We start from the raw sequence: 26,517 nt of genomic DNA on the forward strand, positions 1-26,517 counted from the left end.
AAATAAAAAAAACAAAAACCCAAACACATAACTCTAACCCTTGGGTTATGGGTAAAAAAATGCATGGGCTCCCGCTGCATTTTCTATTGCTAAAGGTAACCCAAGCAACTACTGACTGCTAGCCCCCACTGCTTGGTCTTACCTTCACTGGCAATGGAAAGTCCAGGGAAGCATTTCTTTTAAGTTTTTTGCCCAAAAACTAAAAAAAAAAAATGACGTAGGCTTTACTATATTTTTGTATGCTAGCCAGGTACAGCAGGCAGGTACAGGCTGCCCCCAACCCCCAGCTGCCTATTTGTACCCGGCTGGGAACCAAAGATATAGGGAACCCCTTTTTTAAATTATTTCATGAAATTCATGAAATAATTTTTTTAAAAAAATGACGTGGGCTTCACCCAAATTTTGTGTCCAGCCAGGTACAACTAGGCAGCTAGGGATTGGAATCCACAGTGCAGAGTGACCCAAGCTTTCTGAGCCCCCCGCTGCAAAGTGCACTCTGCAGCCACCCCAGAAAATGGTGCTTTCATAGAAGTGCCATCTTCTGGTGCTGTATCCAACTCTTCCAGCGGACCTGGTGCCGGGTGGCACGCTGGGTGCTAAGGGGTTAATATCAGCCTTGTTTTCGAAGCTGGTATAAAGCCCAAGATTCTTAATGTCAGGCCAAGTTTGACCCGGTCACTAAGAATCTCCAATAAAGGGTTAAAAAAAGACATTACACAGAGAAAAAATACTTTATTAGAAATAAATACACAGACACACTTAGGGACTCCATCTTTATTACTTCCTCTCACCCCTCCACGATCCTGGTCTTCTTTCTTCTGTCTTCTTTCTTCAACTGATGCAGCTCCACTATATCAGAAAGCACGGGGGAGGAACTACTTTCTGGGTATGCTCAGTACAGACAACAGGATCCTACCTATCAGAAGCAGTGACTTCCGGTACAGCAGGATCCGGCACTCATTGAACTGCATTGCAGGTACCGCCGCAATATGAAGGATCCAGTGAGATGCAGTATTTTGTCAGAGGTGAAAAAACGCTACTAGTAGCGTTTTTGAAAAAAGATAAAATACAGCATTTCACTGGATCCAGTGTATGCCGCACGCAACCGCAAGCGACCGCATGTTGCCGCAATTCCATTGCAAATGCATTGAAATGATAACGCATTTGTAAAGGATCCGGTTTTGTGGCAAAAATTCCATTTGTGCCGCAGTTAAAAAAACGCTGATGTGAAACCAGCCTAAGTAGAAGATGATTGGCTGAGCAAGACATGTGATTGTTCTATGGACTTATTATTGGGACCTGGTTTGCATAGTGAGTGTGACCCGATCGTGTTACTGGATGATATAGAATGAGGTTATATAATGATATCTGAGCAATCTCTATCATATGTGCATTATTTGATGGTGTTCCTCTAGATGGGATCTGAAGATGTTTCAATGTACTTGATTATGATATTTGTAAATTTATGTCTGTTTGTTGTATTTATTCACTCTTGTATATGCATATGATTAGATGGTGTTTTGTGGGGGTGGTGTCTATGGTTATTGGCTATAGCTGCACCTGCCGATCCCTATACACACGTGGTCAAAATTATTTGTACCCCTCGATTAATGAAAGAAAAACCCACAATGGTCACAGAAATAACTTGAATCTGACAAAAGTAATATTAAATAAACAATTTATGAAAATAGACAAATGAAAGTCAGACATTGCTGCTTTTCTGCTTCCACAGAAATGTAAAAAAAAATAAAACTCATTAAATCAGCCTGGACAGAAATGATGGCACCCCCCTCCTCCTTCCTCCTCCTCCTCCTCCTTAACTTAATATTTGGTTGCACAACCTTTTGAGGCAATCACTGCAATGAAACTATTCCTGTAACTGTCAATGAGACTTCTGCACCTCTCGACAGGTATTTTGACCACTCCTCAAGAGCAAACTGCTCCAGTTGTCTCATATTTGAAGGTTGCCTTTTCCAGACAGCATGTTTCAGCTCTTTCCAAAGATGCTCAATAGGATTTAGGTCAGGGCTTATAGAGGCCACTTCAGAATAGTCCATTGTTTTCCTCTTAGCCATTCTTGGGTGTTTTTAGCTGTGAGTTTTGGGTCATTATCCTATTGCAAGGCTCATGACCTGCGACTGAGACCAAGCTTTCTGACACTGGGCAGCACATTTCTCTCTATAATCTCTTGATAGTCTTGAGATTTCATTGTACCCTGCACAGATTTAAGGCACCCTGTGTCAGATGCAGTAAAGCAGCCCCAGAACATTACTGAGCTTCCTCCTTGTTTCACATTACCTGCACGCAACCTCAGATCCTCACAAGATCTCCTTCTCTGCTCCTCCCTTATCTCCTCTTCCCACAATCGCGTACAAGATTTCTCCCGTGCATCCCCCATACTCTGGAACGCTCTACCTCAGCACATCAGACTTTCCCCTACCGTGGAAAGCTTCAAGAGGAACCTCAAGACCCACCTCTTCCAACAAGCCTACAACCTACAACAGCCCTCAGTCCAGTAGACCACTGCGCAACCAGCTCTGTCCTCACCTATTGTACCATCACCCATTCCCTGTAGACTGTAAGCCCTCGCGGGCAGGGTCCTCTCTCCTCCTGTACCAGTCTGTTATGTACTGTTAATGATTGTTGTACGTATACCTTTTCACTTGTAAAGCGCCATGGAATAAATGGCGCTATAATAATAAATAATAATAATAATAATAATAATAACATTAGGGACAGTGTTATTTTCTTGATATGCTTCCTTTTTCCATCTGTGAACATAGAGCTGATGTGCCTTACCAAAAAGTTCAATTTGTCTCTCATCTGTCCATAGGACATTCTCCCAGAAGCTTTGTGGCTTGTCAGCATGTAGTTTGGCAAATTCCAGTCTGGCTTTTTTATGATTTTTTTCAACCATGATGTCCTACTTGGTCGTCTCAAATGAAGTCCACTTTAGCTCAAACAACGACGAATGGTGTGATCGGACTCTGATGTTCCTTGACCTTGAAGTTCACTTTTAATCTTTACAGATTTTTTTGGGGTTCTTTTGTTACCATTCGTATTATCCGTCTATTTGATTTGTCATCAATTTTCCTCCTGTAACCACATCCAGGGAGGTTGGCTACAGTCCCATGGATCTTAATTTTTTGAATAATATGTGCAACTGTAGTCACAGGAACTCCAAGGTCCTTAGAGATGGTCTTATAACCTTTAACTTTAACATGCTTGTGACGCACCCACCGGGGCCTGGGGCGACTCGTTACTGGGCCGCGGTTCCTCTGCTGCTGCTGGGACGCCGCGGTTGCTGGGCCCGATTTCGTTACCCAGCGGTGTCCTTAAATAAAAATATAGGGGATGTTGATTAATTTGCGATGCCACCTGCGGTATGCGGCAAAGGAGGTGCCACCGCTGTAGGATAGGGATCTCTGGGGCTAATCTAGGCTAATCTAGGCTTCATCAGTCTTTTCTCCCTCCCTGAAGCTAATGGGGTGCACAGGCCCCCTAATAGCGAAACACGTGTTGGTGGGTTAGGGGGAACTCCTCTTCCTGGGTTCTGGCTGTCTGGGCTCCTGCTATTGACATCTGCACGATTGCACTTTACTGGTGGGTACTTATATCTAATGGTGGCTATCATGCCCCGTGAGTTAGGCTATTCATGCATATGACACCTTAAGAACATTTGGCATGCAGGCACCCTGCTATGGAAATATATGCACTGACACTTTAATATAGCATTTTTTGCCTGTAGCCTTTCCATTTTTTACCCCACTGGTATTTATTATCTTTCTGTACCCATCCCTTTCCATCAGATTAATGTATTACATGTACTTAACATTTTATGCATATCCACTTGAACCCCTTTTGTTCCCCCTTTTTTGACAAAATGTTTGCACTATTTATTCCTCTCTTCTCCTGTTTATTATATGTTTGTATGGAATTTGTGCTTGCAGCATGTGACCCACAGGTGGCACTTTGACCGCAGTTATGACCAGTATGGTATCATGGAGTTTTTCTAACTTAATCCTTTCTACTTAGTAGTTGCTGTGAAACCGCCAGTATCCACCCTGTATTCTCCAGATCCGCAAATACCCTCCGCTTGCCTGTGACCACCAGTACCAATCTGCTCCAGTCTGCCCCAGAATCTGCCTGATTCACTCTGGTCCCTGGTCATTTTCCTGTGACGCCAGCTGCCGAGCCACCAGGATGCCCAGTGGCTGCCTCCTGGCGGTTAGCTATCAGCGATCTGTCTACTTCCACCTCTTGTGGTTGTGGTGAAGTCTTGGTAGCCACTCAGGTTTGCTCCTCCATGTCAATGAACGGTATCCTGGACCAGTGAACGCACTTTCTTCTCGTCCGGTTACCCGGACATGACAAGCTTCTGACAATGCTCTTCAGAGAATACATCCCCAAACTATAAGAAAAAACCTGAATACTGGTGGTTATCGCCGAGACAGAAATCTCTAGACTGTGTCCATTTCAGTAAGAGCTACATTTAATTATGTTGTGGGTCTTACACTCAACAACAGGGTTATGTAATGTAAACCAAAGGAATCCTAACACAATTTGTGCAGGAAGATCTTTCATCACATAGCATGAAATGTGCTCTGAATGGAGTACCCCTATGTGGAGTTCCAAACCTCTGTACATACTCCATAAAGACCCCTTGGGAGAGAGGTGATGATTCAATGGCAAAAATCCAGACCGGACTAGATAACTCATTCACACTTAACCCGGAGGAGCGAGCACACTGTTCGTCGATTATGTTTGCTCCAGAACCACCAACGCCTCCTTTTCCCTCTCTGACATACCCTGTAAAAAACAGTTTTTTTAAGAGCAGGGTCGTTCCACTGAGTGTCCAGGGATGAGCGCTGGAATTCAAAGTATTAATCCTCTGCTGGCGGAATCCCCTGGTTCAATGAACAAATTTTACACTCAGTTAAAGATATCTTATTGGGGTCATCGTAGATAAGACCGAGTGCGGAGATAAATCTGTCCACCGACACAACCACAGGTGACTCAGGGGGCAAGGAAAAACCCAAGCGTGTTGATCCCCACTCAGGAGCAAGACCACATTTCCCTCCCGCTGCGCCTCACTACCAGAGGAGTGGGGATGCAGATGGAAATACCATTTGCATGCTTCTCTGAATGAAGAGTGAGCGCCGTGCTGGGTGATACCGATGCGAGACTCGCAGGTGTCATACACAAGTGGAATCATACCCTCAGTGTCAGCCTGCTTCTCGCTCTGTATAGAGCGATGAAGCAGAGCTGACATAGCTCTCTCTGCTTCTCGCTCTGTAGAGACACTTGTCTATACAGAGCACTGACGTGTAGCTGACATTGCTCTACTTATGGCCTACATCAGACAAAGGATTTTTTTTAATAAAGATGTAATCTCTAAATGTTTTTTTGTTTTATTTCTAATAAAAAAAAATTCTATGTGTTGTGTTTTTCTTTTTACTGTTTACTAGAAATTCATGGTGGCCATGTCTGTTTTGGCGTGACACCATGAATTTCAGGCTTAGTACCAGCTGAGAATACAAAGCTAGTATTAACCTCTTTATTACCCAGCATGCCACCGCTATCAAGGCCACTGGACGAGTCAGGTAAAGCATCTGAAAATGGCGCTAAGAAACAGTACGCCATTTCCAGGGGTGGCTGCGGGCTGCGGAGAATCCCAGCCCTCAAGCTGCCTAATTTTACCTGACTAGTGATCAAAATATTGCAGGAGCCCACGTACTTTTTTTTTAAATTATTTAAAAAAAAAAAAGAATGGGCTTCCCTGTATTTTGATTGCCAGCCAAGGTAATGCGATGCAGATGGGGGTAGCAGCCCGTAGCCATCTGATTTACCTGCACTGAGAATCAAAAATCCCGCGGAGTGCTACGTCATTTTTTTTAATTATTTATTTATTTTTACACTATTATTGTATTTGACCTAACAGCCAATCTCAGCTGCTGTCATGCATAATCAACGTCTGTGATTGGCTATTGGAGTAACCTGGAAGCTGCCCATATATTCTAGATGCTAGAATGTATGGGCTGGTTTCAGGTTACTCCAGTATCCATTCACAGACGCCCACTCTGTGACAGCATCTATGATTGACTGTTATTTTAACAGTAAAATAAAACAACAACACAGAGAAAAAATATTTTATTAGAAATAAAACAGAAGACATTTAGGACTCCATATTTATTACCCCTAAAAAAACCTCTGAAGTAGTCCAAAGGCGGGCGAGCATCTTCAGTTCTGCTGCATCTGTGCGAGAAGACAAATACAGGCCTGCTCACATAGAGTCAGCTAAGAGCTGTCAGACACTTCACCCAAATGCACAGCTGAGGCTTGTGTATGACTCCTGCGAGTTTCGCATCGGTATCACCCTGCACACCGCACACTCTCCTGACAGGAGCGCCTCAGCTGCATGAAAATACATGCAGCTCACCCGTTCCTGTAAGGAGAGTGTGCGCCGTGCTGGGTGTTACCGATGCAAGACTCGTGCGGTGACAGTCAAAGTTCAATCAAGTCCATTGCTCATGGATTTGGGTGAAACCTGACATCACCGCGAACACGGCTGAAAAAAGCAGAAAACTGCTGAGTGACGAGCAGTGCAGTGAAATGCCACCGGAAGTTAATGATCGGACCCAGAGGCAGAAGCGGCGGGGAGACAGAGTCTGCAAGACGAGTCGTGGGATTGGTAGGTATAATCATAATATTTTTTACTAATGTGCTTTATATTTACAGCCCCGGGACCCGAACTGGATCCAAACTGTAACACGAGCTTCACAGAAAGCTCGTGTTCGGGATCGTGTGCTCGAACACTATGTGTTCGGTATGGACCCCGAACTTTACAGTTCGCCCATCACTATTCTTCACCTCAGGAGTAACTTCTGTTCGCATCACACGGGCACCGTTCCATGTCCCATAGGGGTTCTCTCTCATTTCGGCCTCAGCATTAAATTTAGTGGTTGTCCGGTCTCCTGGCACCTGAGTTCCATTAGACACCGCTAGGCCCTTCAACCCTTTGCTTAACATCTCGCTAACATGGACCAGATCATTAAGTCTTTTAGGTTGCTCCATCCCACCCACCAGTACCGCTTTCGCGTTTGAAGGACCACGCGTGACGGTGCTCCCCAGTCCGTGTTGGGATGCAGTTTGCCAATCCATTACGCACCGGATCCCGCGTGTCCATGGTCGTGGGAGTGACCCTTTGAATCAGATTCACAATTTTGGCTTCCTTCTCATCCTACTATTGGGGGACTCTCGTGCCCTCCCCACTGTAACACATCCTTTTATAGGCCCACTTTTCCTCCTCTTCTTTAGCTCTTACCGCAACACCCAGGGGCCAGGACAACCGTACTGCCTCGTTGCCACCTGGTGGTGACTCACCCACCCCAGGGCTGTGGGACACCCGGTGCCGGGCCGGACTAGTCCGGTGGTAGTCAGTGGTGGCTGGGCCTGGCTCCGTGGCCCTGGTGGGTGTCAGAATATGTGGCTTGATGAATACAGTTTGTGTTCGTGACGCCACCTGTGGTCTGCGGCTATTAAGCCGCCGCTGCTGTGTGAGGCCTCTGGGGTGATGTTATAGCAGCAATGGTGGTACTGCTCCCCACAGGTGGAGCGGAGCCCCGGGGACACTGTTAGTGCTCGTGGAAGTCTATGGGGTTGTGTGGCTAACACGGTGCAGGGCCGACAGGCAATGAAAGAACCAGGCACAAACAACAGTGTCTTTACCTTTTCCTCTTTTACTTTGGGAAACAGTCCAGTCCTGGGAGACCGTTACAGGTGGTGCTGGGGATCCGGTCGGCCTGGAAGTATTTGGGGTGATCTTTCTGGCCAGCTGAGTATGAGGCCTACTCCTGTACTTTTCTTTGTTATGATAGGACCCTGCTTCTCTGAATCCAGCAATGGCCCTCTTTGCTGCTGGGACTGATGATACGTCCCTTTCCCTCTGTGGCATGCTGCGCAGGCTCTCTCTCTGGTGCTTCTCTGCTGGAGTCCACACCGGGCCTTGATGCTGCAGCTGTGCCTTCGGGATGTTTATGGGCCAGATGCTTGCAGCTCTCCTGCCCTTCGGATTCGGCTACCAGGGAGTATGTTTAAGCCCTGGTGGCCACAGACTCCGATGTCCGAGTCTCTCCGCTGCCTCTCAGCTACTCCTGCTTCTCTGGGCCAAGCTACTCTAGCTCTAGGCCCCAGATTCACAGGACAGCTCACTCTGCGTCTGTTCACTTCTACTGCTCTCTACAGACTGACCACTACTTCCTCCCTCAGATCAGACTTAAGGGATGCTCCCTGGAATCCCAGGTTCAGAGCTCCCCCTGCTGGCCGGAGGGAGGACTGCGTTGGATGTTAAACTTGCTGGCCAATGGACCTCCCAATTACCTCCAGGCTCAGCATTAACCCTTTGGGAGGGCAATGCTGTTGTGGCGACCAGGTCCTGGGGCGCCACAATCCCCCTTAGTTAAATTCAGTACTCCCGGACTGTGGAAACAAACATAACATGTTACAACATTTCATCCCATTATGGGAGGCGCATTACTTAAACGTTACAAACTTAAACACTACTATAAGAGTCCAGTGTGGCTCCCTGCCGGGTGTCCATTACACTGCTCCATGGGGGACCCGCCGCGATCAAACCCCCAACGTAGGCTCTGGGCGTGCGTCAGAGCATTGATGACCCCACTCTATGCACGCCGGACGGGTTTTTCTTCAGGGGTGTTGAGCACACTGGTGCTAACTATGAACAATTTAGGTGTTGGCCACCCATAGTCCAGTGGCCCAATTGTCCATTTACTTAATCGCCTAAGACAAAAAAGCATTTTATACACAACATTACAGACATTTCACATAACTATTTACATTCTGTTAGGTATTTTACTTTCTATGTTCTATACCTTGGAGGGGGCTGTCCCAGAGTGCTACGTTGGGACCGGCGTAGCTCTGGGGTTTGTCCCTGACTACTTAGGGTGTCTGCCCCCCCCGTGTGATTGGTAGGCCTAACCCTGACAGGGATACATGTCGGTTGCCTACGGGATCTCAGATTTGCCAAGGGTACGGCAGGTTCACCACTGGCAGGGGGTTGAACCTCCTGTTCCACTGCTGGCGTGTCACCTCGTGTTGGAGCGGACGGTTCTTTAGGTGGATCTGGAACCTCTTCTGTTTCTGGCTCGACCAACTGCGGGAACGTCAAGACCGGTACCACTATGGCATTGTTTATTCGGGTCCAAGTTTTGGGGAATTTTCCAAGGATTGTTTGGATCATCTCTTCCTCTTTTTCTTGACTTTGGGGACTTTCTTGTACTTCTTCTACTTCTTTTTGGGTTCTGCACCATTCAGGGCACGCTTTCAGGCGGTCCCGAGAAACTGCTTGATAGGTCTTGCCTTCATCCTTGCTTATGAGGCATACCTTACTATTGTCAAAGTTGGAGGGGATAATGGTGTAGGGCTCATTCTCCCACTGATCATCCAATTTATGCGTCCTCCGCTTCTTCTTGAGGACTTGTTCTCCAGGTGCTAAGGGAGTTGCTGGGGCTGTTTGATTGTAATGCTGCTCTTGTCTCGTTCTTGCTTGAGACAGGCTCCTCTCTACGCATTCCTGGACCTTACGGTACCGCTGCTGCCGCTCTGTATCCCAATCCTCTATTTCCTGAACCGCCTCAGGTGACACAGTCCCCATCTCAAAGTCTACAGGTAACTTGCCAAGTCTGGCTCGCATCAGGTAAGCAGGGCTGCAGTTGGTCGAATTTACCGGGATATGGTTGTACAGGTCTACCAGATCTGGTAACTTTTCTGGCCATTGGTTTCTTTCTTCCAAAGGTAGAGTCTTGAGCATATCAATAACCACATGGTTCATTTTCTCGCACAATCCATTGGTTTGGGGGTGGTACGGTGTGGTTCTGATTTTCTTACAACCGTACATGTTACAGAACTCTTGGAACACTTCTGTCTCGAATGCAGGACCCTGATCAGTCAGTACCCTTTCAGGGTAACCGTGAGGTCGACAAAAGTAGGCCTGAAATGCTCTCGCTGCTGTTCTGGCTGTCTGGTCCTTCACATGCACTACTACCAGGAAACGAGAGTAATGGTCCACAATGGTGAGGGCGTACACATAGCCCGACCGGCTTGGTGTTCACTTCACGTGGTCCAGGGCCACCAACTCCAGGGGCTGCTTCGTGACAATTGGCTGTAGGGGAGACCTCTGGCTGGCATCATCTTTCCGCGTCAGGTTACACGGACCACAGTCTCGGCACCACTTCTCGACTGTCTTTCTCATGTGCACCCAGTAGAACCGATCACGGAGTAGGGTCTCCAACGTCTTCCACCCGAAGTGTCCTGCATTATCATGGTAAGCTGCTAGGACCATTGGAGCATCCCTCTGTGGGACCACTATCTGCCAGACGAGTTCATTTGTTCGCCAGTTGACATATCTCTTGCAGAGCTTGCCTTGGTATGTGAACAGTCGTCCCCTCTCCTTCCACAACTGCTGGGCTTCTTCTGGAGCATCTGGGCCAAGATGAGTCTCAGCTTGTGCTAGCTTTTCTTTGACCAATCGCACGGCCGGGTCACCGTTCTGTGTCTCTTCCCAATTATGGTGGAGTAATGGGTTGACCGAGACCTCGTGCTGGCTCGCGCGCTTCACTCCTACAGCATGCTCACACTGGGAAACACCTTGGTGATGGAAAGCCGGTAACTCTATCTCTTCGAGTTCATCCAGGTCTTCTCCAGACTCGGGTAAGTGAGGCATTCTGGACAGCGCATCAGCATTGTTATTCTTCTTGCCAGCCCGATACTTGATGGTAAAGTCAAAGTTAGACAGCCGGGCCATCCATCGCTGTTCCAACGCACCTAACTTGGCTGTTGCCAGGTGTGTCAACGGATTGTTGTCCGTGAAGATGGTGAACTTGGCCGATGCCAGATAGTGCTTGAAGCGTTCAGTCACTGCCCAAACAATAGCGAGGAACTCCAGCTTGAAGGAACTGTAGTTTTCTGGATTCCTTTCTGTGGGCCGAAGCTTCCTACTGGCGTACGCTATCACCCTCTCTCTGCCTCCCTGCACCTGGGACAGAACTGCTCCCAGTCCCACGTTGCTGGCATCTGTATACAGTACGAACGGCTGGCTGTAGTCAGGGTAGGCCAGAATTTCTTCTCCCGTGAGAGCCCCTTTCAGCCGGACAAAGGATGTTTCTAGTTGACTGCTCCATTCAAATGGAGGGCTCTGCTTCTTAGCCTGCTTTGGCTGGCCCACCAGGAGATCTTGAAGGGGCGCTGCTATCTTGGTGAAACCATCAATGAACCTTCGGTAATAGCCCACCAGCCCAAGGAACTGCCGCACCTCCGTTACCGTGGTGGGTCTTGGCCAGTCCTTGATTACGGTGACTTTCTCCGGATCAGGTGCCACACCTTCTGCGCTGACCACATGACCCAGGTACTGTACCTTTGGCTTCAAGAGGTGACATTTGGACGGCTTTATCTTCAGGCCATATTTCGACAAGGACTCAAACACTTCTGCTAAGTGCCTCAGGTGGTCTTCATAAGTCTTGGAGTAGACTATGACGTCATCCAGGTACAACAGCACGGTTTCAAAGTTGTGGTGGCCCAAGCAGCACTCCATCAACCTTTGGAATGTCCCTGGGGCGTTGCAGAGCCCGAATGGCATACAGTTGAACTCACAGAGGCCCATTGGTGTCGTGAATGCAGTCTTCTCCCTGTCCGCCTCTGCCACGGGAACCTGCCAATACCCACTGGTGAGATCCAAGGGGGAGAAATAGTTAGCTGACTTTAAGGCTGTTAGTGACTCCTCTATTCTGGGCAGTGGGTAAGCATCTTTATGTGTAATGCGATTAATTTGCCTGTAATCTACACACATTCTCATTGTACCATCTTTTTTCTTTACGAGCACTAGTGGAGCTGCCCAGGGGCTACAACTATCTCTGATAACCCCAGCCTCCTTCATTTCCCGTAACATTTCCTTGGCACGCTGATACTGTGCGGGGGGTACAGGGCGGTATCTCTCTTTAATGGGATGATGATCACCCGTGGGGATTTGATGTTTAACCCCTTTCACCTGCCTAAAATCTAGGGGGTGTTTGCTGAAGACCCGCTCGTACTCCTGTACCACCCGGTAAACCCCATGTTTTTGGTGTGAGGGGGTGGAGTCGGTGCCCACATGTAATTTTTGGCACCAGTCTTCCAGCTGCCCCTTGGAGCCATTGTCTTCCGCCTGGTCGGACGGGATCAAGGGTTCCACTGCTTTGATGGTATTGTTGCTGACAGTGTACAGTTTTTCTACAGTGGCGTACTGGGGCAATTTGGCTTTCTCCTCCCCACAATTCAGGACACGGACGGGCACTCTCCCCTTGCGGACGTCTGCTACCCCTCTGGCTATCAGGACTCCAGGCCTACTGTCTGAATACATCGGTTCTACCAAGGCATGGTAGTCCTGACCCTTGAGGCCTATTGCTGCCCGACACCATATCAACATTTCACTTCTTGGGGGTATTGCAATGGGGAGGGGGTCACTTACCCTCACACTGCCAATTTCTCCTCCGGCCAGCTCTACCTGCTGCCTCCTCATCAGGGCTCGGATCTCCCTCTGTAGGGCACGCTGCTGCCCGGAGCTGGCAGTTTCAGACGCCTGTTGCAACAAAATTATCACTTCGGCAATACAATTTTCTATCACATTTGTACCAATGGTTAGCAGTGGGTCAGATTCTTTGCGATCAATATCTACAATTATCATCCCCTGACATGGCAATTCTACCCGCCCCACTTTAATGGTTACTTCTTTGTACCCAATTTGAGGTAAGGGCTGACCATTACTGGCCACAATTGTTAAATCATCATCTGGGCCATGGTCAATGTCTGAATCAGCCCAATATCTTTTGTACAGTTTATAGGGGATGGTTGTTACCTGGGACCCCGTATCCAGGAGGGCATTCAAAGGGATCCCATCCAGCACAATAGGAAGGACCGGTCGTCCTCCCACATACTTGCTACGACTGGGGGTTGAGCCGGGCTTCCTTACACCTGGGGGTCGGCTCCTGGCCCCAGGCTCGGCCCATTTAAAGGACAGTGTCGTGCAATGTGGCCCGCCTGGCTGCAGCGGCGGCAGATCGGTTGTCCCGCTGAATCATACCGGTCTGTGTCTCTGCCTCGGGTCGGCGGAATCTTCCTTTGTCGCATCCATGGGACGTCATCTGGGCTGGAGGCCAACTCGATTCTTGCAGGTGATGGGGTCACTTGTAGAGACTGCACGGTCTTGGCAAGGGCAGCTACAGTCTTGGTCAGCTCCCGGACCTGCTGTCTGAGCTCTGCAGTGGGATCCTTTTCCAGGGACTGCGCCTCGGCCCCTGCAGCAGCTGGTGTTGCAGGCACCACCCCGGGGTACATGATAGCAAGAGGCCGGAGGGATACTGGGTCATTCGGTGTAGATTCTCTCAGTACCCGGATGGCCTGGTCCTTAAACTTTGCAAAGTCCAGAGCAGGGTTCTGCAGGACCATGATACGCAGCTGGGTCCTGTGGGCATCTGACAGGAGCCCTTCTATGAACTGCTCAGTTAGGAGTTTGTGTTCTTCACATACACTCTCTGGGTCCACCTGCTTAACTGCTTTCAGGGCCTCCTGCAAGTTTAAGGCATAGTCCCTTATGCTGTCTGTGGCCCGTTGTTTGCCCCCTAAGAATCTCATCTTTATTTCTGCTGCGGTGCGGGTGTCAAAAGTACTCTTTAGCTTGGCCAGTATCTGGGTTGCTGTCCCTTTATCTGTATCAGGCCAGGACTTCACTTCACGCTGGGCCGCGCCGGCTAGCTGCCCCATTAATATGCCCACCTTCTGGCTCTCAGTCAGAGGATACACCCGGAACAAGCTGTGCAGACTTTCTCTGAAGTCGCTCAAGGTATGGGACTCCCCAGAGTACTGCGGCAGCCACTCCGCTCCCGGGATGTACGGCATTGTGATCGGCATTACCGGCGCTACAGCGGGGGCTGGGGCGACGGGGATTGCGTCGGCTGGTGCTGCGGCGTCTCGGGCTATGGCAGCCACCTGCCCTCCCTCCGAGTCGGACATCTTCCTCCCCCTTAGTGAACCTTACCAGGCTCCGTTCACTTTTTAAATTCCCTTCTGGGTCGCGCGGGGTTAACAGCGCTCTGCTCGGATGGCGCGCTCCCTTCGCGCTCTTTGTCAGGCACGCCCCCCTTCTTCCTGCGCTCAGCGGGGCTAATGGCGACGGCAGTTTGCAAACAGTAACACAGTCTTTTAAGCACAGTTTCTGCAGGCGCACAGTACCCGGTGGGACCGGGCACGAAATCCTGTTCGTGACGCCAAGATTGACTCGCCCACCCCAGGGCTGTGGGACACCCGGTGCCGGGCCGGACTAGTCCGGTGGTAGTCAGTGGTGGCTGGGCCCGGCTCCGTGGCCCTGCTGGGTGTCAGTAGAATATGTGGCTTGATGAATACAGTTTGTGTTCGTGACGCCACCTGTGGTCTGCGGCTATTAAGCCGCCGCTGCTGTGTGAGGCCTCCGGGGTGATGTTATAGCAGCAATGGTGGTACTGCTCCCCACAGGTGGAGCGGAGCCCCGGGGACACTGTTAGTGCTCGTGGAAGTCTATGGGGTTGGGTGGCTAACACGGTGCAGGGCCGACAGGCAATGAAAGAACCAGGCACAAACAACAGTCTCTTTACCTTTTCCTCTTTTACTTTGGGAAACAGTCCAGTCCTGGGAGACCGTTACAGGTGGTGCTGGGGATCCGGTCGGCCTGGAAGTATTTGGGGTGATCTTTCTGGCCAGCTGAGTATGAGGCCTACTCCTGTACTTTTCTTTGTTATGATAGGACCCTGCTTCTCTGAATCCAGCAATGGCCCTCTTTGCTGCTGGGACTGATGGTACGTCCCTTTCCCTCTGTGGCAGGCTGCGCAGGCTCTCTTTCTGGTGCTTCTCTGCTGGAGTCCACACCGTGCCCTGATGCTAAAGCTGTGCCTTCGGGATGTTTATGGGCCAGATGCTTGCAGCTCTCCTGCCCTTCGGATTCGGCTACCAGGGAGTATGTTTAAGCCCTGGTGGCCACAGACTCCGATGTCCGAGTCTCTCCGCTGCCTCTCAGCTACTCCTGCTTCTCTGGGCCAAGCTACTCTAGCTCTAGGCCCCAGATTCACAGGACAGCTCACTCTGCGTCTGTTCACTTCTACTGCTCTCTACAGACTGACCACTACTTCCTCCCTCAGATCAGACTTAAGGGATGCTCCCTGGAATCCCAGGTTCAGAGCTCCCCCTGCTGGCCGGAGGGAGGACTGCGTTGGATGTTAAACTTGCTGGCCAATGAACCTCCCAATTACCTCCAGGCTCAGCATTAACCCTTTGGGAGGGCAATGCTGTTGTGGCGACCAGGTCCTGGGGCGCCACAGTGGCCATTAACAAAACATACATTGGATACATATTTTAACATCAGACAGACTACCAGTGTACCAGCTACTTTTGCAGAGGTGGGTATAACCCTGACACCCCTACACTGATGATCACCGTCATACAGAAAGGGTCCCTACGGGTGGGATAGGATTCAGTGAAACCAGGGTGTCAGACAATGAAGAGGCAGAAGTGCAAGCAACAGCAGTAGTACCAGGAGCTATGGAGCAGACTGCAGTAAAAGTGTGCTTTGAAGTCAAACGTACTGTACCAAAAATATTCAAGTGTTGTGTCCACAGTAAGGATGTGACAGAAATACTGTGCGTAACTGTTAGTAAACTACTGTTAAAAAAGGAACTAGAATCTGAGAACCCCTAATGGAAAAATCCTGGTCTGCACAAGGGCCTAAACACAAGTATGGCTTGCACACACAAAGTCCACACACCCCCTACAAGAACACCGCAACCCATCCTTTACCTCTTGCTCAGTGTAGGTGGCTGAGGTGTGTACCACCAAAGAAGGACTGTTGAGCTGAAGCAGAAGACCACACTTTGCCCATGACCACAATCCCGGGCCACCCCTGCTGCAGGCCTAATTAAAAACAGAAGAATTAAATGGGTAGTAGACAAAAATGACAAATTGTAAGTACACAGTGCTATACAAAATTATAACTAAAATATATAAATAGGATAAAAGCTTTGATGGGAGTGCTTCTTTAGGTCTTGCCAATAAGGCAGCCTCGGACAGACTTGGGCAAGGCACTATGTCTAGCAGATCCCAGTGGAGCCCCGGCCTTCACATGCCAACCCTTGCCATAACTATCACACATGTGAGTACACTGCTTGATGTAAAAAATAAAAAAATTCTCACTGAACATAAAGATTTTTATTAATAGCAACAACGGTTAAAGCACTGTTTGCTATGCTATAGTTATTTATATCTTTTATTGGCTTGAGAAAGGCCTCTGTTGGCCGAAACATTGTGTATTTTACATATTTATTTTTCTAAACAAGAGGAGTGTTGGTGCCTTGGATTCTATGATATCTACTTGAAGTTTACAGCTAATGGAGCGCTGTGCCAAGTAGCACAAACAGCAGAGTGGTGCATGGGATACATGATGACTACAATATATTAAGAGAATAACACCTTTGATGCCATAAATGTCCGACGTGTAGATACACTGCTTGATGGAAAAAAATTCTCAAAAAAAAAGATTTTTAATATTTTTATTAATAACAAAAATAGTCAAATGAAGCCAGGTCAGTATCAGGAATGACCATGGCTATCAGTATATTTTTATTGAGCGTGGGAGGAAACCGGAGTACCCAGAGGAAACCCACGCAAACACGGGGAGAACATACAAACTCCTTGCAGATGTTGTCCTTGGTTGGATTTGAACCCAGGACCCCAGTGCTGCAAGACTGCAGTGCTAACCACTGAGCCACCGTGCCGCCCACGTACACACTTCTGTTTGCAGAAAGTCCAGTATATTATCTATGGTTGAGAGCAGATACCAAGCCCGGAATCTGCCTCTTTATGCAGCAGGTAAGTCCCTTGTCTGTGAACACGTCTGACTGCAGAAAGTCCAGTAAGTCATATCCATTCATGGGTGAGAGCAGAGACCGAGCCCGGAAACTGCCTCTTTATGCAGCAGGTAAGTCACTTGTCTGTGAACACGTCTGACTGCGGAAAGTCCAGTATCATATCCATGGGTGAGAGCAGAGATAAAACCAGAAACAGAATCAATAGACAAAATCGTAGTCAGGGAAACAGCCGGGGTCGGAGTCAGGAGGGATTAGAGAACGGAGTCAGGGCCACAAGACAAAAAGTACAGCATCGATAGTGGATTTGTTGTACTTCAGGTGTCCTGTCCTCTAAGTTACTATAGAGGAACAGTGACAACACGCAAATGCGCGAGCAGCCATGATTAATCCACGTCGGCAGGATGATATGAACCGCCGGAAGATGGAACCTAAGAGAAAGAAATATAATGTAAGTGATGGGACTCCATATTACATGATACTACTCTGCAGTCAGTGTGGTCGGACAGCCGAGGAATCTTCTCCATACAGAGGTGTGGTATCATTGTCAGCCATCACACATGTGACAATCCCATCACTGACAGATGAGAATTCTCACTGACCGACATCACACAACATGGAGGTGATTCTCACACTTACCTCGTCTCTTTTTGCCCCGTTCTTTATCTTCTGATTTTGGTTCCGCACTCAGATTTATAGGAGATTTTTCTTCCTTCTGAGCTGGTAATTCTGATGAGAAAGTAAAATAACACATTGAGAATATACAGTTAGGTCCAGAAATATTTGGACAGTGACACAAGTTTTGTTATTTTAGCTGTTTACAAAAACATGTTCAGAAATACAATTATATATATAATATGGGCTGAAAGTGCACACTCCCAGCTGCAATATGAGAGTTTTCACATCCAAATCGGACAAAGGGTTTAGGAATCATAGCTCTGTAATGCATAGCCTCCTCTTTTTAAAGGGACCAAAAGTAATTGGACAAGGGACTCTAAGGGCTGCAATTAACTCTGAAGGCGTCCCCCTCGTTAACCTGTAATCAATGAAGTAGTTAAAAGGTCTGGGGTTGATTACAGGTGTGTGGTTTTGCATTTGGAAGCTGTTGCTGTGACCAGACAACATGCGGTCTAAGGAACTCTCAATTGAGGTGAAGCAGAACATCCTGAGGCTGAAAAAAAAGAAAAAATCCATCAGAGAGATAGCAGACATGCTTGGAGTAGCAAAATCAACAGTCGGGTACATTCTGAGAAAAAAGGAATTGACTGGTGAGCTTGGGAACTCAAAATGGCCTGGGCGTCCACGGATGACAACAGTGGTGGATGATCGCCGCATACTTTCTTTGGTGAAGAAGAACCCGTTCACAACATCAACTGAAGTCCAGAACACTCTCAGTGAAGTAGGTGTATCTGTCTCTAAGTCAACAGTAAAGAGAAGACTCCATGAAAGTAAATACAAAGGGTTCACATCTAGATGCAAACCATTCATCAATTCCAAAAATAGACAGGCCAGAGTTAAATTTGCTGAAAAACACCTCATGAAGCCAGCTCAGTTCTGGAAAAGTATTCTATGGACAGATGAGACAAAGATCAACCTGTACCAGAATGATGGGAAGAAAAAAGTTTGGAGAAGAAAGGGAACGGCACATGATCCAAGGCACACCACATCCTCTGTAAAACATGGTGGAGGCAACGTGATGGCATGGGCATGCATGGCTTTCAATGGCACTGGGTCACTTGTGTTTATTGATGACATAACAGCAGACAAGAGTAGCCGGATGAATTATGAAGTGTACCGGGATATACTTTCAGCCCAGATTCAGCCAAATGCCGCAAAGTTGATTGGACGGCGCTTCATAGTACAGATGGACAATGACCCCAAGCATACAGCCAAAGCTACCCAGGAGTTCATGAGTGCTAAAAAGTGGAACATTCTGCAATGGCCAAGTCAATCACCAAATCTTAACCCAATTGAGCATGCATTTCACTTGCTCAAATCCAGACGTAAGACGGAAAGACCCACAAACAAGCAAGACCTGAAGGCTGCGGCTGTAAAGGCCTGGCAAAGCATTAAGAAGGAGGAAACCCAGCGTTTGGTGATGTCCATGGGTTCCAGACTTAAGGCAGTGATTGCATCCAAAGGATTCGCAACAAAATATTGAAAATAAAAATATTTTGTTTGGGTTTGGTTTATTTGTCCAATTACTTTTGACCTCCTAAAATGTGGAGTGTTTGTAAAGAAATGTGTACAATTCCTACAATTTCTATCAGATATTTTTGTTCAAACCTTCAAATTAAACGTTACAATCTGCACTTGAATTCTGTTGTAGAGGTTTCATTTCAAATCCAATGTGGTGGCATGCAGAGCCCAACTCGCGAAAATTGTGTCACTGTCCAAATATTTCTGGACCTAACTGTATTCTTATAGGATCTGCTCTGTAACTTTCCTATCAACCATCATACATGTGACAATCCCGACAATTCCATCACTGACAGATGACATCTGCTCCACATGAATTCTCCTCACTAACATCCACAACATGGAGGTGATTCTTACTATAAGGGTACCCTCACATTTGCATATAACTCGGACTTGTGCTATCTGATGTTTTATCGGGTAGCACTCGTTCCAATGTTATAGTATGGAGCAGTGCCGATTCGGTATGAGAAAAGAAATTGTTCCATGCTGTGATTGACAGTGTATCTCGGATCACTCGCAGCCATACAAGTCTATAGATGCCTGCGAAACATCGGACCGCACTGATGTCATTTGAGTGCAGTCTGATATACGCCGAGAGAGACAATGGAGAAAATGGAGAAATGTATCCCTCCTTCTTCTATCCACCTGTGATCTCACATGTGAGAGATTAGGATTGTGACGCCCTGGGCAAGCCAGGGGTCACAGGTCATAACACCAGCACACCCTACACCCTGGATAGGTACACCGAAGCTACACCAAAAATCCTTGTTGCCTTCCTCCAGGGGCTGATGTCCACACCAGGGGGTGGGCCAGGCGGTTGGCTCCGCCCACCGAGGAGTTCACAGCCCTGGAGGCGGGAAAACCAGGCAGTTAAGCTAGGGAAGTGAAGGAGTGAAGAGATCAGTTTAGGGAGAGTGAGAGTTAAGAGTGAAGTGGTAGAGGAGCAAGTGAGAGGAGTTAAAGTGGAAGAGAAAGTGACAGTTGAGAAAGCCTGAAGTTGGTCCGGGTGCGTGCCCCGGACTGAGAACAGCAAGGTTAGCAGACGGCGGTGACCATCTGCAGGAGAGGCTGCTTGGAGGTTGCCGAAAGGACCGTGGACGGGTGGTGGCCCGGCGGTACCGGAGCGGTATACGAAGAGAAGCCAGCACCATTGGCAGGGGCCTTTCGGATCCCGGCAAGGCTAGGAGTCGCCGTGAATTTGCCAAATCCGTCATTGAAGGGGACCTCTGGGTCTCCCAGCAACCAAGTCCCGATTGAAGGCAACAGTCCAACCGTTAGAGAGAGACACCGCCACCGCCAAGGCACCAGTTTCTCAGGGCCAGCGCCTGCGGGCAAAGAGGGGCTCCTCCGGCACATATCCAAGCCGGGGAGCGGGTTACCGGTGGGAACCCATCGCTACCAACATAGACTTAGGTGCAGGAAAAGGGACCGTCACCGTCAACTACTGGGGAAAACCAACAGCAGCCGTCCGTGGGAACCGTCTTTCCAGCCGTGTGTTTTACCGAGAACTGTGTCAACGTCTCTGGCTGAGTGAGTACCACAGTGCCGTGAGGCACAGCGCTGCCCCCGCGTCCCTGCACCCCATCAAGCCCTGCACCGGCCCCCACCTCATCACTGGGCCCCGGGACAACCACCCCCTACCCATGGAGGGGAAGAACCAACAACTTTGCTGCTCCCTGTCACCGCTCCCGGGATCCCCATACAGAGCAGCGGTGGTGTGCACACAATCACCACAACCGTGGGTGGCGTCACGGACAATAAACTATTCCAAAAACCAATCCCCTTTCACTCACGGGCGAGGAGCGCCGCTCGAGTCCCCGGGATCCGGCCCATCGCTCGAGCCACCGAGCAGCAGCAGGCCGCAGCAGCAGTGGCAGCCGGACCCGAGCAGTAGGAGAGCGCAGCGTCCCCTCCTCCGCCTGCGACAACTTGGCGTCACGAACAGGATCTTACCGCTCTGCCGTTGGGTAGAGGTGCGCCTTGTGACCGCCGGAGGTGTCCGGCCGGAAAATTTCAGAAGTCGCCATCTTTGGTGCGAAGAGTTCCCGCTCGAGCGTCTTCTCGAGTAGCGGAGGCGCGAAGGCAAAAACCCCGCCCCGATAGAGGAGGGGCCGGAAAGAGGCTAAGGGGGACGGAAACAAGATGTCTGCGCCCGATGGAGCTGCTGGAGGAGCGGTGGTCGCAGCCGCAGTGGCACCCGTGGATGGGAATGGGCCTGCCCAGGTCCCGGCCGTGCTGGCAGGAGGTGCCGCGGCCCCCGCTCTCGCTCAGGTGATGCCGTTCTCCTTGCCCTATGTGCCCGGAGCTACCTGGCTACCGCAGTATGATGGGAAACCTGATGCTTTACAGGTCTTCCGGAAAAAGCTTAATCCGCTTCTGGAATTGTACCCCCTGACCGCTAAGCAACATGCAGCGGTAGTGCTGGGCCAGCTAACCGGCGCGGCTGAGCAGGAAGCGGAGACCTGGGCCGAGGGGGACCGGTTCTCTGTAGCCACCATCTTTGAGAAGCTACAGACTGCCTTTGAGACCCGTACCGAAGCTGAGCTGAGGATGCAGTTTTACCAGTGCCGGCAACGGTCTGTGGATAGCATTCGGGACTACGCTTTACGTCTGCAAACCGCCCTTCGCACCCTAAAGCGGGTAGACACTATCAATGAGGCGGACAGCAACAAGATGTTAGTAGAGCAATTTGTGCGGGGGATGAGGTCCTCTGAGGTCCGGCTGTGGGCCCTGGAACACCCTGATGTGGACTTTGCTGTGTTAAAGGAACGGGCCATTAAAGCACTGCAACCCCCAGCTTCAGAAATCTCGGAGCCAGCCCCGTGGCCAATTGAGATGGCCCCCGTCGTGGTGGCCCCTGCCCCACCAGCCCCTCCAATGCCTACAGCTCCCAGCAGCACAATGGAAGAACTGGCTGCCCAGGTCCGCCGCATGGACGGAGACCTCGCCAAGATTCTCGCTGCACTCCAACCTTTGACCAGATCCCAGCCTCCAACCAGGATACAGCTCGCCGACAGCCCTGAGGATGTTCCCTGGATGCAGCGGAGAAGTGCTAACAACTCCCGGAACAGACCTCCAACCTGCTACAAGTGCAGCAAGCCTGGCCATTACTTCCGACAGTGCCCGTTAAACGAGCAACCCCTGGGGCCACGGGCCAATCCTCAGGAGTGGCAGGAAGCTCAAAACCAGGCGCCCGCTGTCCGCCTAGTCAAGAACCTGGTGGAACGAGGCGCTGTTGGGATGGACCCTGCCGCCCCAGCTGAAGCCCAACGCTTGTGGAAGGAACGGAACCGGCTGTATCTACATCAAGGGAAGCTGTACCGTGAGCTTATCAACCCGAAGACTCATGAGAAAATCCGCCAGTTGGTTATTCCCCAAGCTGATGTGCCCACTGTTTTGCAGGCATACCATGATGGTGCCGGACACTTCGGATGGAAGAAGCTGGAGATGCTGTTGAGAGAGCGGTTCTATTGGAGTGGGATGCGGGAGTCTGTAGAGGCCTGGTGCCGAGAGTGCGGTCCTTGCACGCTGAGGAGGAAGGACGAGGCCAGCCAGAAGGCGCCCCTACACCCGATCATTACACATCAGCCGCTGGAGCTGGTCGCCCTGAACCATGTCAAGCTCTCCCCCAGCCGAAGTGGGTACGCCTACGCGTTGACCATAGTAGACCACTATTCGAGGTTCATGGTGGTTGTCCCAGTCAAGGACCTAACTGGTCGTACTGCCGCTAGAGCGTTTCAGGCTTATTTCTGCCGACCACATGGATACCCAGAGAAAGTGCTTACTGACCAAGGCCCGGATTTTGAAGCAGAGGTGTTCCATGAGTTCTGCCAGTTGTACGGCTGCAAGAAGATCCGGACCACCCCTTACCATGCCCAGACCAACGGCATGTGTGAGAAGATGAACCACTTGGTCCTGGGACTCCTCAAGACGTTACCGCTGGAAGAGCGGAACCTGTGGCCAGAGAAGCTACCCGACTTGGTCGATATGTACAACAACATCCTGTCCAGCTCAACGAAGTGCACCCCAGCATATCTGATGAGGGCTTGCCCCAGCCGACTGCCGGTGGACCTGGAAATGGGATTGGAGGCCCCAGAAGCACTCCCTTCGACAGCTGAATGGGAAACTCAGCGGAGGGTACAATACCGGCAGATTCAAGAATATGTTGAGAAGAACTTGAGTCGGAGTCAGGAACTGCAGGAGCAGCGCTTCAATCAAAAGGCGTCTGCTGGCCCTTTTCAGCCCGGAGATGTCGTACTGAAGCGGAAGAGGAGAACCCACAAGCTGGATGATCAATGGGAACAAACCCCGTACGTCATACAGCCCACAGGATGGGAAGATGGGAAGGCCTACCAAATCAGTCGTGACCAAGGGGGCACTTTGGCCACGGTTTCCCGGGACCATCTGAAAAGGTGCCCACCAGCCTTAAGGGCGACGGCTGAAGTACCGGTTCCCCCACCAGCAGAGAAGGCAAAAGAGGTGATCCACACTGTGATGGGTGACTTCCCAGCAGACTGGCCTACACAGAACGGCGCGGTGATTCTTCCAGTGATACTGTTCCCACAACCCGTGGATGAAGAAGTGACGGAGGCGGTCAACCGTGAGTCAGTGTCAGTGCCCAGGGATGAACCTGTACCCAGCTCCCCTATGCCTCCGCCTGCCCCACACGATAGCAGGGAGGAGGAACTGATTGTTCCCTCTGCCCCACGTACACCGGACCCCGGAGGTCCACCCGTCCCAACCTAGGTAGGCCCCCACTTAGGTACAGGGAAACCGTGTGATTAAACCGAGGATTTACCTGATTACCGTGATTTGGAACCGGCCGTTGCCGGCATTGTTGTCCCCGTGGGGACCATCCACAGTTTATGCATAGAAACTCTCTATGAACAGGCCCGAGAACTTGCAGGGCAACCACAAACGTTAGTGGCATGTAAATAAAAATGTTTTGTTGCAGCAACCGTTACCGCCTCCGGAGAGGCAGGTTGGAGGGAGGGCCCGCAGTGGAGCAGGCTGGGGCCCAGCCACCACAGGAACCGGTGGCTACCCTCTGGAGGGGAAGGACAGATCCCGCTCGGGTAACTGGTTCAGGACTGGGGTCAAGGGGTGCTGCCTGTTTCTTAGAGGCAGCATCAGGGCCAGGTTACTTGGGTGGGAGAGAGCGGCAGCAGCAACCGTTAAAATGTTACCGTAACGTTTAAGAAAAGTGCCTCCCGCTGTGGGATGAAGTTATTATACTTGTCTTGTGTTTTTTTATCTTTTCAGAAAAATAAAACCGGTGTTGGACGGGCAGCCCGCGGACGGTCTGCATTTTGCTAAGGGGGAATGTGACGCCCTGAGCAAGCCAGGGGTCACAGGTCATAACACCACCACACCCTACACCCTGGATAGGTACACCGAAGCTACACCAAAAATCCTTGTTGCCTTCCTCCAGGGGCTGATGTCCACACCAGGGGGTGGGCCAGGCGGTTGGCTCCGCCCACCGAGGAGTTCACAGCCCTGGAGGCGTGAAAACCAGGCAGTTAAGCTAGGGAAGTGAAGGAGTGAAGAGATCAGTTTAGGGAGAGTGAGAGTTAAGAGTGAAGTGGTAGAGGAGCAAGTGAGAGGAGTTAAAGTGGAAGAGAAAGTGACAGTTGAGAAAGCCTGAAGTTGGTCCGGGTGCGTGCCCCGGACTGAGAACAGCAAGGTTAGCAGACGGCGGTGACCATCTGCAGGAGAGGCTGCTTGGAGGTTGCCGAAAGGACCGTGGACGGGTGGTGGCCCGGCGGTACCGGAGCGGTATACGAAGAGAAGCCAGCACCATTGGCAGGGGCCTTTCAGATCCCGGCAAGGCTAGGAGTCGCCGTGAATTTGCCAAATCCGTCAGTGAAGGGGACCTCTGGGTCTCCCAGCAACCAAGTCCCGATTGAAGGCAACAGTCCAACCGTTAGAGAGAGACACCGCCACCGCCAAGGCACCAGTTTCTCAGGGCCAGCGCCTGGGGGCAAAGAGGGGCTCCTCCGGCACATATCCAAGCCGGGGAGCGGGTTACCGGTGGGAACCCATCGCTACCAACATAGACTTAGGTGCAGGAAAAGGGACCGTCACCGTCAGCCGTCAGTGGGAACCGTCTTTCCAGCCGTGTGTTTTACCGAGAACTGTGTCAACGTCTCAGGCTGAGTGAGTACCACAGTGCCGTGAGGCACAGCGCTGCCCCCGCGTCCCTGCACCCCATCAAGCCCTGCACCGGCCCCACCATCCCTCATCCCCCACCTCATCACTGGGCCCCGGGACAACCACCCCCTACCCACGGAGGGGAAGAACCAATAACTTTGCTGCTCCCTGTCACCGCTCCCGGGATACCCATACAGAGCAGCGGTGGTGTGCACACAATCACCACAACCGTGGGTGGCGTCACGGACAATAAACTATCCCAAAAACCAATCCCCTTTCACTTACGGGCGAGGAGCGCCGCTCGAGTCCCCGGGATCCGGCCCATCGCTCGAGCCACCGAGCAGCAGCAGGCCGCAGCAGCAGCGGCAGCCGGACCCGAGCAGTGGGAGAGCGCAGCGTCCCCTCCTCCGCCCGCGACAGGATCACAGTATAAGGACATGCGATTCCATATATCAGTGTGACCCCGGCCTTACCTTGACTTATTTTCCTGTTTTGGTTCATCACTCACATTTATTGCAGAGTTTTCTTCCTCCTGAGCTGGAGAATCTGATGAGAAAGTAAAATAACACAATGAGTATATATTCTTATAGGATCTGTTATGTATCTGTCCTGTCAGCCATCATAATACTAATATTTATTCATATAGCACTATTACTTCCACAACCCTTTACATACATCAAACCTACACAAACACAGGGAGAACATACAAACTCCTTGCAGATGTTGTCCTTGGTGAGATTTGAACCCAGGACCACAGCGCTGCAAGACTGCAGTGCTAACCACTGAGCCACCATACAGTGCTAACCACTGAGCTACCATGCCGCACATGACAATCCCATCACTGACAGATGACATCTGCTCCACATAAATTCTTCTCACTGACATCACACAACATGGAGGTGATTCCCTCACTTACCTTGACTCATTTTCTTCCAATTTAAAATTTTTATTGAGTTTATAAAAAAGCAAATAACAAGAAAAAATATATCCATGCTTTGACAAATGAAGTAGATCAAAGGTCTAGACGACAACACCGTCGTAGACCTAAAGGCAAAATGTAAATGATAAACATAGTACATTGGAATTCAATTTAAACCATGAGAGGAAGAAAAATAAATAATGAAACAGAGAGGGAAGGTAAAGAAGAGCAGCAGTCATGATATTTAGAGAAAAAGGATAAGTCAGCAAAAGAAGAAGAAATAGAGGAAGAAAAAGAAAAAGAAGAAAAAGA

The 26,517-nt window shown here is 50.0% G+C and overlaps 1 long non-coding RNA gene across 1 annotated transcript; it reads right to left on the reverse strand.

The window, feature by feature from the left end:
- Nucleotides 1-16,852: 16,852 nt before the first annotated feature.
- LOC142256614 (uncharacterized) lies at nucleotides 16,853-25,917 on the reverse strand. Its single transcript, XR_012727551.1, has 3 exons — nucleotides 25,760-25,917; nucleotides 17,577-17,666; nucleotides 16,853-17,368 (listed from the first exon to the last, which is right to left on the reverse strand). It is a non-coding gene; the product is annotated as an uncharacterized LOC142256614 (long non-coding RNA).
- Nucleotides 25,918-26,517: the final 600 nt, after the last annotated feature.

This window comes from Anomaloglossus baeobatrachus, chromosome 11, assembly GCF_048569485.1.
Source record: "Anomaloglossus baeobatrachus isolate aAnoBae1 chromosome 11, aAnoBae1.hap1, whole genome shotgun sequence".
Lineage (NCBI taxonomy): Eukaryota > Metazoa > Chordata > Amphibia > Anura > Aromobatidae > Anomaloglossus > Anomaloglossus baeobatrachus.